Raw genomic sequence first — 14262 nt, 5'->3', positions numbered from 1 at the left:
CGTTCATGTTAAATTATTTCTCATTTTAAATAAGATCAATCTACTGTGATTTTTTTTCTTAAATCAAAAACTTAATGAAGATGTCTGTGCAAACAAAATCCAACATGCCTCATATGATTCGTATCTATTAGTTGTAAGAAATGAATGAACTTTTTTTTAAACAGAATAATGTTTTCAAATTAACCAATATTTCTTATTATCAGATGCTTCTTTGTTCACTGATAATCTCTTTCCTTACAATCTGATCTAATTGGTTTAGAAAACGTTGACGAGAACACGTGCATGTTTAATTATGACTCATTTGAAGTAAGATCGATCTACTGTGATTTTTTTTATCTTAAATCAAAAACTTTATGAAGATGTCTGTGCAAATCTTTATTTACTTGTATTGTCAAATTTTATCAATTATTAAAGAACCAAGTTGTGTTTTTCATTTTTCAATGAATGTTTCATTTCATTTGTCTGATCATACTTGACCACATAAAAAACATAATAAACATACTAAACATGCAAAAGAAGCAATGGTGTTTTAAAAAAAAAAAACTCATTTCGAGCCTGCAACTTTTGTTGCAGAAAGCTCGACATAGGAAAAGTGATCCGGCAGCGGCAGTGACGGCGGCGTTAGCTTACTTTTTAAAAGCTTTATATTTCAGAAGGTAAGACCTGGATGCTTCATACTGTGAATATAGAAGCCTCATGTTACGAGGTTACCGTCAGTCCCATGTTCAATATCATTGACCTCATTTTCATTGTTCAGTGACTACTTGAAAAAAAAGTTAAGATTTTTTTGTTTTGTAATGTAAAATTCTCTCTTAATATAAGTAAAATAATAACTATATTTGATATGTGCGTACCTTGCAAGGTCCTCGTGCCCGTCAGACAGATTTCACTTGATCTCGACCTCATTGCATGGATCAGTGAACAGGAATAAGTTTTGGTGGTCAAGTCCATACCTCAGATACTATAAGTAATAGTTCTAATATATTTGGTGTATGGAAGGACTGTAAGGTGTACATGTCCAACTGGCAGGTGTCATCTGACCTTGACCTCGTTTTCATAGTTCAGTGGTTATAGTTAAGTGTTTGTGTTTTGGTCTTATAGTGTATGCAATAGGTCTACTAATGTTAGTGTTTGTAAGGATTGTAAGGTTTACATTTCTTGCTGGCAGGTGTCATCTGACCTTAACCTCAATTTCATGGTTCAGTAGTCAAAGTTAAGTTTTTGCGTGTTGGTCTTTATTTTCTAATACTATATGCAATAAATCAACTATATTTGGTATATGGAAACATTCTATGATCTATATATCAGTCGAGTAGGTTTTATTTGACTTTGACCTCCTTTTCACTGTTCATTGCTCAGTGTTAAATTTTTGTGTTTTGGTCTGTTTTTCTTAAATCATTTGCATGGTTCATTGGTCAACATTTAATTTTCTTGGTTAATGTTAAGTTTATCTGACAGATGTAATTAAGCAGTATATTTAGGACTATCAACATAATATCAATGATTAGTAAAGAAGGCGAGACATTTCAGTGTGTGCACTCTTGTTCAAATCTGTTGAAGTTGTCTGAATACAAATTTGAGAAGAATGGTGTGGTTATACTCCTTAGTCAGACAAAATTAAATTTACAGATTTAAAATTAATTATTTCAAGGAATGCATTGCTATTAGTTTTACACTTCTCTTAAAAAAAATATTTCAAATAAAAACTGATGCAAGTTCTCACAGTTCACAACACGAGTCTGAATCATATGATACATGTAGTGTTTTGTTTGCTAACTTTCTTATAGATATGCGTCTGATTAAAATTGATTATTAAACGTCGATGATATCAGGTTGTGTTTATATTCTAAGTTATATACTATTTATTTGATATATAACAACAATTTCTGACAACACATTTTTTGATAATGTTTATCTAATATTGTAGTATGATATTTCACATTTTTCATCCTGTATTTATGATTGAGTTTTATCTCAGTTGAACAAATATAGTATATTAGTTTGAAAAAAAGATTTTGAACGTAAAACATTTTAATACAATACATATTACAGGGTGATTGAAGTTCTGACAACTTACATTAGAACAACCTGTTTATGTGTTGTTAAAGTATAATATAAATACAAGTGTGACTCAGATTTGTATTAATATTTGATAATTGATTTGTATGATATATAATATGCTGATATTCATTACTCTGTCTGATCATACTCGGTTTATGCATTACCACCATTATTGATTTGTATGACATATAATATGCTGATATTCATTACTCTGTCTGATCATACTCGGCTCATCTCTGTTTGATCATACTCGGTTCATCTCTGTCTGATCATACTCGGTTCATCTCTATCTGATCATACTCGGTTTATACATTACCACCATTATTGATGTGTATGACATATAATATGCTGGTATTCATTTCTCTGTCTGATCATACTCGGTTCATCTCTGTCTGATCATACTCGGATCATCTCTGTTTGATCATACTAGGTTCATCTCTGTCTGATCATACTCGGTTCATCTCTGTCTGATCATACTCGGTTCATCTCTGTCTGATCATACTCGGATCATCTCTGTCTGATCATACTCGGTTCCTCTCTGTCTGATCATACTCGGTTCATCACTGTCTGATCATACTCGGTTCATCACTGTCTGATCAAACTGGTTCATATCTGTCTGATCATACTCGGTTCATCTCTGTCTGATCATACTCGGTTCATCACTGTCTGATCATACTCGGTTCATCTCTGTCTGATCATACTCGGTTCATCACTGTCTGATCATAGTCGGTTCATCACTGTCTGATCATAGTCGGTTCATCACTGTCTGATCATAGTCGGTTCATCACTGTCTGATCAAACTCGGATCATCTCTGTCTGATCATACTCGGTTCATCTCTGTCTGATCATACTCGGTTCATCACTGTCTGATCATACTCGGTTCATCTCTGTCTGATCATACTCGGTTCATCACTGTCTGATCATACTCGGTTCATCACTGTCTGATCATACTCGGTTCATCACTGTCTGATCATAGTCGGTTCATCACTGTCTGATCAAACTCGGATCATCTCTGTCTGATCATACTCGGTTCATCTCTGTCTGATCATACTCGGTTCATCTCTGTCTGGTCATATTCGGATCATCTCTGTCTGATCATACTCGGTTCATCTCTGTCTGATCATACTCGATTCATCACTGTCCGATCATACTCGGTTCATCTCTGTCTGATCATACTCGGTTCATCTCTGTCTGATCATACTCGGTTCATCTCTGTCTGATCATACTCGGTTTATATATTACCACCATTATTGATTTTTATGATATATAATATGCTGATATCCATTACTCTGTCTGATCATACTCGGTTCATCTCTGTCTGATCATACCCGGTTCATCTCTGTCTGATCATACTCGGTTTATATATTGCCACCATTATTGATTTGTATGACATATAATATGCTGATATTCATTACTCTGTCTGATCATACTCGGTTCATCTCTGTTTGATCATACTCGGTTCATCTCTGTCTGATCATACTCGGTTCATCTCTGTCTGATCATACTCGGTTTATACATTACCACCATTATTGATTTGTATGAAATATAATATGCTGGTATTTATTTCTCTGTCTGATCATACTCGGATCATCTCTGTTTGATCATACTAGGTCTATCTCTGTCTGATCATACTCGGTTCATCTCTGTCTGATCATACTCGGTTTATACATTACCACCATTATTGATTTGTATGAAATATAATATGCTGGTATTTATTTCTCTGTCTGATCATACTCGGATCATCTCTGTTTGATCATACTAGGTTCATCTCTGTCTGATCATACTCGGTTCATCACTGTCTGATCATACTCGGTTCATCTCTGTCTGATCATACTCGGATCATCTCTGTCTGATCATACTCGGTTCATCTCTGTCTGATCATACTCGGTTCATCACTGTCTGATCATACTCGGATCATCTCTGTCTGATCATACTCGGTTCATCTCTGTCTGATCATACTCGGTTCATCACTGTCTGATCATACTCAGTTCATCACTGTCTGATCATACTGGTTCATATCTGTCTGATCATACTCGGTTCATCTCTGTCTGATCATACTCGGTTCATCACTGTCTGATCATACTCGGTTCATCTCTGTCTGATCATACTCGGTTCATCACTGTCTGATCATAGTCGGTTCATCACTGTCTGATCATACTCGGATCATCTCTGTCTGATCATATTCGGATCATCTCTGTCTGATCATACTCGGTTCATCTCTGTCTGATCATACTCGGTTCATCACTGTCTGATCATACTCAGTTCATCACTGTCTGATCATACTGGTTCATATCTGTCTGATCATACTCGGTTCATCTCTGTCTGATCATACTCGGTTCATCACTGTCTGATCATACTCGGTTCATCTCTGTCTGATCATACTCGGTTCATCACTGTCTGATCATAGTCGGTTCATCACTGTCTGATCATACTCGGATCATCTCTGTCTGATCATATTCGGATCATCTCTGTCTGATCATACTCGGTTCATCTCTGTCTGATCATACTCGGTTCATCACTGTCTGATCATAGTCGGTTCATCACTGTCTGATCATACTCGGTTCATCTCTGTCTGATCATACTCGGTTCATCTCTGTCTGATCATACTCGGTTCATATATTATCACCATTATTGATTTTTATGATATATAATATGCTGATATTCATTACTCTGGCTGATCAAACTCGGTTCATACATTATCACCATTATTGATTTGTATGATATATAATATGCTAATATTCATTACTCTGTCTGATCAAACTCGGTTCATACATTATCACCATTATTGATTTGTATGATATATAATATGCTGATATTTATTAATCTGTCTGATCATACTCGGATCATCTCTGTCTAATCATACTCGGTTCATCTCTGTCTGATCATACCCGGTTCATATATTATCACCATTATTGATTTTTATGATATATAATATGCTGATATTTATTAGTATGTCTGATCAAACTCGGTTCATACATTATCACCATTATTGATTTATATGATATATAATAAGCTGATATTTATTACTCTGTCTGATCAAACTCGGTTCATACATTATCACCATTATTGATTTGTATGATATATAATATGCTGATATTTATTACTTTGTCTGATCATACTCGGATCATCTCTGTCTAATCGTACTCGGTTCATCTCTGTCTGATCATACCCGGTTCATATATTATCACCATTATTGATTTGTATGATATATAATATGCTGATATTTATTACTCTGTCTGATCATACTCGGATCATCTCTGTCTAATCATACTCGGTTCATCTCTGTCTGATCATACCCGGTTCATATATTATCACCATTATTGATTTTTATTATATATAATATGCTGATATTCATTACTATGTCTGATCAAACTCGGTTCATACATTATCACCATTATTGATTTGTATGATATATAATATGCTGATATTCATTACTCTGTCTAATCATACTCGGTTCATCTCTGTCTGATCATACCCGGTTCATACATTATCACCATGATTGATTTGTATGATATATAATATGCTGATATTCACTACTGTGTCTGATCATTATCGGTTCATATCTGTCTGATCATACTCGGTTCATCTCTCTCTGATTATACTCGGTTCAATTCTGTCTGATTATTTATAGTATAACTAATCGCCGTATTTGAATATCAAAAATAAGACAATGCGTGACCGAACGACGCATGGATTAAACGAGTGCGCAGCACGAGTTTAATCCATAGCGGCGTTCGGTCACAAGTTGTCTTATTTTTTATATTCAAATACGGCGATTAGTTATACTTTTTATTACATTGGCTAATGGCTTTTTTTATGAAATTAATGCAGAAAATGTAAGGAACTATATTATTTTCCTACGCATTCACAATTTGTTTTGATCCGACGTTATCGACGTCTTGACAACGCCTATTGTTGTATGACGTCAGAGAGTGAAATAACCACGATAATTTCACATGTGAAATTATCGGTTTTTATTCAACTGGGAAATCAATATAATTTATTGCAACTAATGTAATAAACTCGGTTCATCTCTGTCTGACCATACCCGGTTCATACAGTATCACCATTATTGATTTGTATGATATATAAAATGCTGATATTCATTACTCTGTCTAATCATACTCGGTTCATCTCTGTCTGCTCATACCCGGTTCATATATTATCACCATTATTGATTTTTATGATATATAATATGCTGATATTCATTACTCTGTCTGATCAAACTCGGTTCATACATTATCATCATTATTGATTTGTATGATATATAATATGCTGATATTCATTACTCTGTCTAATCATACTCGGTTCATCTCTGTCTGATCATACCCGGTTCATACATTATCACCATTATTGATTTGTATGATATATAATATGCTGATATTCATTACTCTGTCTGATCATTATCGGTTCATCTCTGTCTGATCATACTCGGTTCATACATTATCACCATTATTGATTTGTATGATATATAATATGTTGATATTCATTACTCTGTCTGATCATTATCGGTTCATCTCTGTCTGATCATACTCGGTTCATTCTTGTCTGATTATACTCGGTTCATTTCTGTCTGATTATACTCGGTTTATCTCTGTCTGATCATACCCGGTTCATACAGTATCGCCATTATTGATTTGTATGATATATAATATGCTGATATTCATTACTCTGTGTAATCATACTCGGTTCATCTCTATCTGATCATACTCGGTTCATACATTATCACCATTATTGATTTGTATGATATATAAAATGCTGATATTCATTACTCTGTTTGATCATACTCGGTTCATCTCTGTCTGATCATACTCGGTTCATTCTTGTCTGATTATACTCGGTTCATTTCTGTCTGATTATACTCGGTTTATCTCTGTCTGATCATACCCGGTTCATACAGTATCACCATTATTGATGTGTATGATATATAATATGCTGATATTCATTACTCTGTCTAATCATACTCGGTTCATCTCTATCTGATCATACTCGGTTCATACATTATCACCATTATTGATTTGTATGATATATAAAATGCTGATATTCATTACTCTGTTTGATCATACTCGGTTCATACTGTATCACCATTATTGATTTGTATGATATATAATATCCTGATATTCATTTCTCTGTCTGATCATAATCGGTTCATCTCTGTCTGATCATACTCGGTTCATACAGTATCACGTGACACTATTGATTTGTATGATATATAATATGCTGATATTCATTACTCTGTCTGATTATACTCGGTTCATACATTATCACCATTATTATTATTATTATTCATTAGACAGGTACAATGGCATACAGAGGATAAAACTGTTCTCATGCCAAGCATTTCTTTATTTGAAACGAAGATAAATTCTGCACAATTTTTTTAAAAAGTACAAATTTACTAAAGACTTATTGGGGAAATCAATGGTGGTATACACCTAACACCTAAAACGATTCTACTTGTTGTATTGAAATGACTCCATCGGTATTGACGTATATGCATTACTTACAAACAAAAAGGTTTTTAAATGCAATCTCAATATTGATCTTAATCATGGGACAAATCTTGTATTTTTATTACAGATCGATGAAATCAAGTTGTTATTTCTACGTTTGATGTTATCATGATTATTATTTAAATATATCTGATGACTGACACATTTTGCAATCATCAAAAACTTTGTATTTGTTTTGGATATATCTCATTTGTAAGAATTGATTAACACATAAACTGTATATATTATTTGAAAAATATTGCAAATATTCAGTGTTAATATTTCGCCATAAAAGTAGGTTGCTGTTTTGGTGCTAATTTGAGATTTTTCTTTACCTAATCAAAGGCGGCTGTGAAAGAGAATCAATGTGTTAATCATGTACTACATGTTTTATTTTGCTAAGTGATATATTTTTGTTTGTAAACAACAGATCCTATCTAAAAGTAAGAATAATATAACATAGGATCTTATTCATTTCTTTTATCAAAAGCATTCCATTGGTACTGATACTTTCTTCAAAAAAAGGTTTCAAAAGACATTTCTTGTGTTAGTTCTGTTTTCTCAAATTGAAATTGATACCTGTTGTATTTTGTTTTCATATATTTTTTTTTGGTTAGTATCTGATGTTAGTTAGCCGTTTAAAAATAACAAAACCAAATGCAATGATACATAACTTCTCTGAAGTATAATCCTCTTCAAACTAAATCACATCACCTTGCTACATTCACACATAAAACTATCCTAGATCTTATAATAACGTTATAATTGTGGGGTTTTTTTTCGACCCAATTATTAAAAAAATAAAGAATTTAAAACATCTCTTAAGCACTACGATTCTTAATGTATTGTATTTGTATTTCGATATTTTGCATCGAAACGGATCAAACAACATGATATATATTTTTGTAAAATCTTTTGAAACAAATGTTTGTTATGCCCCCGCAACTGAAGGTTGTATAAATATTGTTTATCCCCTGTCTGTCCGTCCAATTATGGGTACATAGATATTTCACATAACTCCTCCTACAGTTTGAATCCTAGGAAACTTTCACTTTGCTGTCTGTTTTTTACATACATTGAATATGTGCATGTGGTAAGAGTTTTGTTTTTGATCAATATTTTCTATTTTGGGATATAGTTGAATTTTGTCTTTTTGAAGTATTCCTTAGTGTTTCCAGATAAATAACTGCTAGTAATGTTATATGCGTTGTATGACCCCTAAACCTCTGACGCGGACGTGAGCGCTATATTTGGACATGCGCGCGGACCCGAACACTATATTTGAGCATACACTCGGACGTTATAGTTTGACTTGATATCTGGATATATACTTTAGGGTATGATTCGCACGAACGCCATATGTGGACCTATGTGTGGAAGCTAGACAGTAACGCTGTATTTGGGCCTTCGCGCAGACGTTAGACGCTAACGCCGTATTTGGGCTTTCGCGCGGACGCTAGACGCTAACGCTATATTTGGGTCTTCGCGCGGACGCTAGACGCTAACGCCATATGTGGGGCTACGCTCGGACGCTAGATGCTAACGCTATAGTTGGACCTATGCGCGAACCCGAACACTATATTTGGGCCTCAGCGCGGACGTCAGAGTTGGACTTGGCAGGGGGATGCATACCTAAGGATATGACTCATAAGAACACTGTATTTGGGTGCAGAGGCTATAGTTTTGCTTAGGCGCGGACGCTATACCTCAATGTTGGACTAGGCTACCCTCCAAGGTGGACACTATTGGTGACCTTAGAAAGTGGGCGGTATACTCTCGAAAACGGACGCGAATTTTTCTTTGCTAAACGCTTACCAAACCCCTAGATAATAAGTCTGTGATAATTTTCGAAAGAATATTCTACCTCTTAAAATATTTACTGCTTATACATGCTTATAACAACTGTAAGAATTCTCCAATATATACTATTTATATTAATCAGATAAAATTTCACTCAATCCAGTAGGCGGTACTATACGTAGATGCACGTGTAAAGATAATTGGATTAAAATGTTTGATATCAATACATACAATATTTATCTTCTTATTTCTAGTTTTTGGATTACTTATCTTATAAACATGACAATCGTGAAACATTCAGTAGTATTGCTTTTCTATTTCTTTCAACCACTTAATTAATATCATATGGTGCTGATTAAGGTAACACGATACCGAATGACGTTACGCCACGAGTTATCGTTCCTGACGTTATCGAATAACGTTTACACAGGTATGCCAATGCAGCAGGTTATGCAATTACAAAGTGATCTTAAATAATAAAAAAAAATATTTTTGGTAACTTTGTGACATTTTTAACGACAACTTTTTCCAGATGCACAGTGCCAAGAGTTTTGATGCAATATGTAACAGTTAACTTATTTGACATAGATTGCTTTGTCGTTTTCCGGCAATTCTTCTGCTATTGTTAACCTTTAAAAATGTATTAATTTACTTTAAGATATTCTGTTTCTTGAATATTTAAGCATCTTCACGGTTAAACTATATATGTATAAATACTTATTCATGATGCACGCCGAATCCCCATGAAATTTTCTTTCGGACGTAGAATTCTAATCTATAGAAACTTAGGATGATGTGTAAAAAACGGGAATTGTACAAATATTAGTTCGTATAAAAATGGTCGTCAAAAACACCGCTCGGGCAAAAGGTAAAATGGAAAAAGGTTATCATCTGGATGAAAATTCGAATAGAATTAGGCGAAAAAGAATAATACATTGTACAATCGAAACTCATACAGAAAATAGTTTGTTAGTGTGGAATGTAAAAAAGTGGTTTAACTTTGTTATTTTGCCGAAAAACTTTCCCTGTGTTCCAAGGATAAACAGTCTCTGAAATTCATTGGTCTGTAGAGAGTAAATCCGATATAGTTTCTGAAACATTTATAAAATAAAGTGTTAGCTTTGTAATCATATAGACCAAATCTACACGGATTAGACAGCAAATTCTGAATGAGGCCTGGGAAAGTTAACGTAGACTGAGAAATACATGAGAACTTGATTCGGCAAAAATTAAATTAAAATCAATTCAGGTCCAGTTAAAGTCTGATTAAAGACAGCCCCATGTATCCACTTGCGTATATAAACGCAAGTTGATAGTCAGGACTGGCTGTAGTCAGACTGGTTCCGTGACATTTTTTTGTTTCGAAATTTACAAGCAAACGACTGACTAACTTTTTATTCAAACGACAGAAAGAGTGATGTTTCGTAGTGAGTACAAATACATTTTATTTTTCTGACAATGAACATAATTTTATTCTACGAGTTACATCCCAAGGGTGACTAGGGACAAGAAATTGTATCATTTTCCAGTGTCATTCCAAATTTACTCGACCATATTCCCGGAACGCCTCTATTACATAACCTACCAATTGTATTTATTGCTATTTTGTTCTTGCCGATACATGTAACATGCATGATATATTTGTCACTGGACGTAAAGCAAACAGCAATAAATCCTACAACTTACAACCGTCACTTGAAACTTTAGTTGCTAAAATTCAAATCATTGCCTCTAATTTTATCAATTTAAAAGAAATCGACAAAGTTTACGAACATTTACGCAAAAAGAAATATCTACGTTACCGCTTGCTCATTATGGTAGTTGGGTAACATGAGACTAGTAAAAGTACAAGTATAAATAGAGCAAACAATTATCTGAACATTTTATTTGTACAACAGTTGACTGTTATAATGATAAATGGAGATATGGGATATGCAATTTATAAGAAAGCAACATCTTCAGCCAAGGCTCAGTTTTGAAGACCGTACATTGACCTATGGTTTACTTTTTTAAACTGTTATGTGAATGGAGAGGTGTCTCATTGGCACTCACACAACATCTTCCTATATTTACTTAACGACATCAAAACATCGAAGTATTTGTAGTATAAGTATCACACTAACATTTTAGTCTCTAGTTCATATTTGTTTAAGTCTTAAAACTTTTTTTATTCGGTAGAAAATTCAAACCCAAAACAAAGACAAAATGACGGAAATGTTAGTTTGCTTACATTGCTACTTCATTTTAGATCTCCAAATAACTATTCCATTATATGAACTAGATATCCAAAAATATGTTTTGTCACCAAAATCCCAATAGGCACGTATCATCATATTGTGTCACTTGTGTCCGTTCAACCGTCAATCCCGCACTTGGATATAGGGTGTATACGGCTAATTATTTAGCACTACAGTCTTTTTGCTTCGGGTTTAAATTATGTACATGGTGTTCATGTGTTACAACTTGTATTAAAGCTGCGCATATCTTCTGGATCTTCTTTATTTTTTGTTTATGACAGGTTGCTTGATAGGCATTTTGATAAAATATAAAAGGCGCACAGAGTTCTGACTCCGGCTTCCATCTCCTAAATGTGGAATTTCAAGCTGGAACCTTTATATTTCGCAGTTTATTTTACTTAAAAAGAATGCATATCTGACCTCAAGATTTGTTTTGTAAATAATTTTCCACAAATGACAGACATTTTGTGAAATGTTGCGTACAGTTTCAATTATATAAAAAAAAAGAAGATGTGGTATGATTTCCAATGAGACAACTATCCACAAAAGACTAAAATGACACAAACATTAACAATTATAGGTCACCGTACGGCCTTCAACAATGAGCAAAGCCCATACCGCATATAGTCAGCTATAAAAGGCCCCGATAAGACAATGTAAAACAATTCAAACGAGAAAACTAACGGCCTTATTTATGTAAAAAGCAACCAACTGACACATTAACATCACACAGAGTACGCTATACTTATGTATGTAGCAAATTAAGAATATGATCGAGTACTGAAATTTCCTTTCAGTTTTGTTATTTTATTTTTTAGAATATGTATTTTATCAGGATCATAATTTTCACTCATAATTTTCACAACTAACAGAATGTGCAACCTTTGTTTGACTATCAAATGTGTCTTTTATAAACAACTTGTTTTCAAAATTGTATTGTATCGTGCCGAACATGCATGCACTATTTGCCACTGAACGTTAAACAACCATCAAAAACCGAGCAATTATAAAACTGTAAAGTGGATCAAATTTTTAAAGTACTCTATTTCTGCATGGATGAAGCGATGACACCACCATTAATGTTTGAAAGGATGGAGTTAAAAACTCAGTTATTCAAATGATTCACACGTCAAATTTCTCATGTTATTTCCACCAGAGCTTTACAAAAATATGAAAGTATCTTTCATGATTTTAGTTAAATTTTAGAATTAAGATATCATTTGAATAATCTTATTTAAAAAAAATTAAATGACATCAATTAATTATCTTTCGTTTTTAAATTTCTTATCTTATAAGCCGTAAATATTCGGTAGTATTGCTTTCCAAATCATTTGAACCACTTATAGTTAATATCATATGATTAAAATTTCACACAAAATGATTAACTAATATCCACATCTGGTCATTAAACATTGTTTCTCATTTATTAATATATTATCGTCAACGGCCGTAGTTGATTTGTATCTTCAAAAATACACGGATAATGTATTTAATCTATCTATATTTATATACGAGGTTTGATGGAGTTTATAATAATGGGCATGAATAAAAAAAAAATAGAGAATAATGGACAAATAAATAAATAAAGAAAGAATAAAGAAAGATTAAAAAAAATATAAAGACTATAGCGAAGACTCGCTTTCAACGTTTGCAAACAATGTAGGTGGCAATTTCAAAGTGCGGCTGCCCAAACGCTATACGTTAGATAGATCGTGGGAATGTGCATTATTGGAGGTGTCATTCATACCGGAATTAGAAGCCTCAACGAGACGTATGTATTTCTGTTCCGATTTCGTGCACCAGTCGTACGTGAGGGAAACGGCTCTCCTTATTCTCCAGTCGATACGGTTATTGAATGAAGATATCACGGACGTGACGTTTGAGAAACCAATCTATTTTCCTGTCACCAGAAATGAATTGTATCACATCGAATTTGTGTTGAGAGACGATCATTTGCAAATATGTCGTATAAAAGATGACCACGTATGTCTCTTGCTACATTTTCGCAGGAAGAATCTATAAGAGGAAACTACACATTCATATTTAGGACATTACGAATATGTTTAATTGCAATATTTGCCGTAAAGTATATGTGTTGCCGCACGATCTTTAAAGACATATGAGAAGTAAGCATTCTTCCGATGAGTCACTATACCACCCAAATGTTACCCAGCAGCAGCAGCAGCAATGGCAGCAAAAGCAGCAACAGCAGCAGCAGCAGCAACAACATCAAAATCAGTAAGAGACTTCCGTATTTAGACACCCTTTTACCATGATCGTGTCCGGTCCTACCTCCTGCGGAAAAACTCATTTTATGAAAAATGTGCTTCAACACATAAAAAGACTGTGTAGTCCTAGTCCAGAAAGAATTATTTGGTTGTATAAAAGGTGGCAACCTCTTTACGAGGAAATACAATGAACAGTGCTTCCACGCGTTGAATTCATTCTTGGAATTCCTTTTAATCTCGAAAGGGACGAGTATTTCGAACCCAACATTCGAAACATGATCCTATTAGATGATCTGATGTCGACCGCGGCCAAAGACTCCAGAATAAATGATTTGTTTACGGAAGGGAGTCACCATAGGAATTTATCGGTCGTCGTTTTAAATCAGAATTTATACTTTAGCGAAGACCCCACCCAAAGACGAAACTGTCATTATCTCGTTTTCT

The sequence above is a fragment of the Mytilus trossulus genome, chromosome 5, assembly GCF_036588685.1.
Source record: "Mytilus trossulus isolate FHL-02 chromosome 5, PNRI_Mtr1.1.1.hap1, whole genome shotgun sequence".
NCBI lineage: Eukaryota > Metazoa > Mollusca > Bivalvia > Mytilida > Mytilidae > Mytilus > Mytilus trossulus.
The sequence above is the reverse complement of the archived record's forward strand: the minus strand, read 5'-3'. Positions refer to the sequence as shown.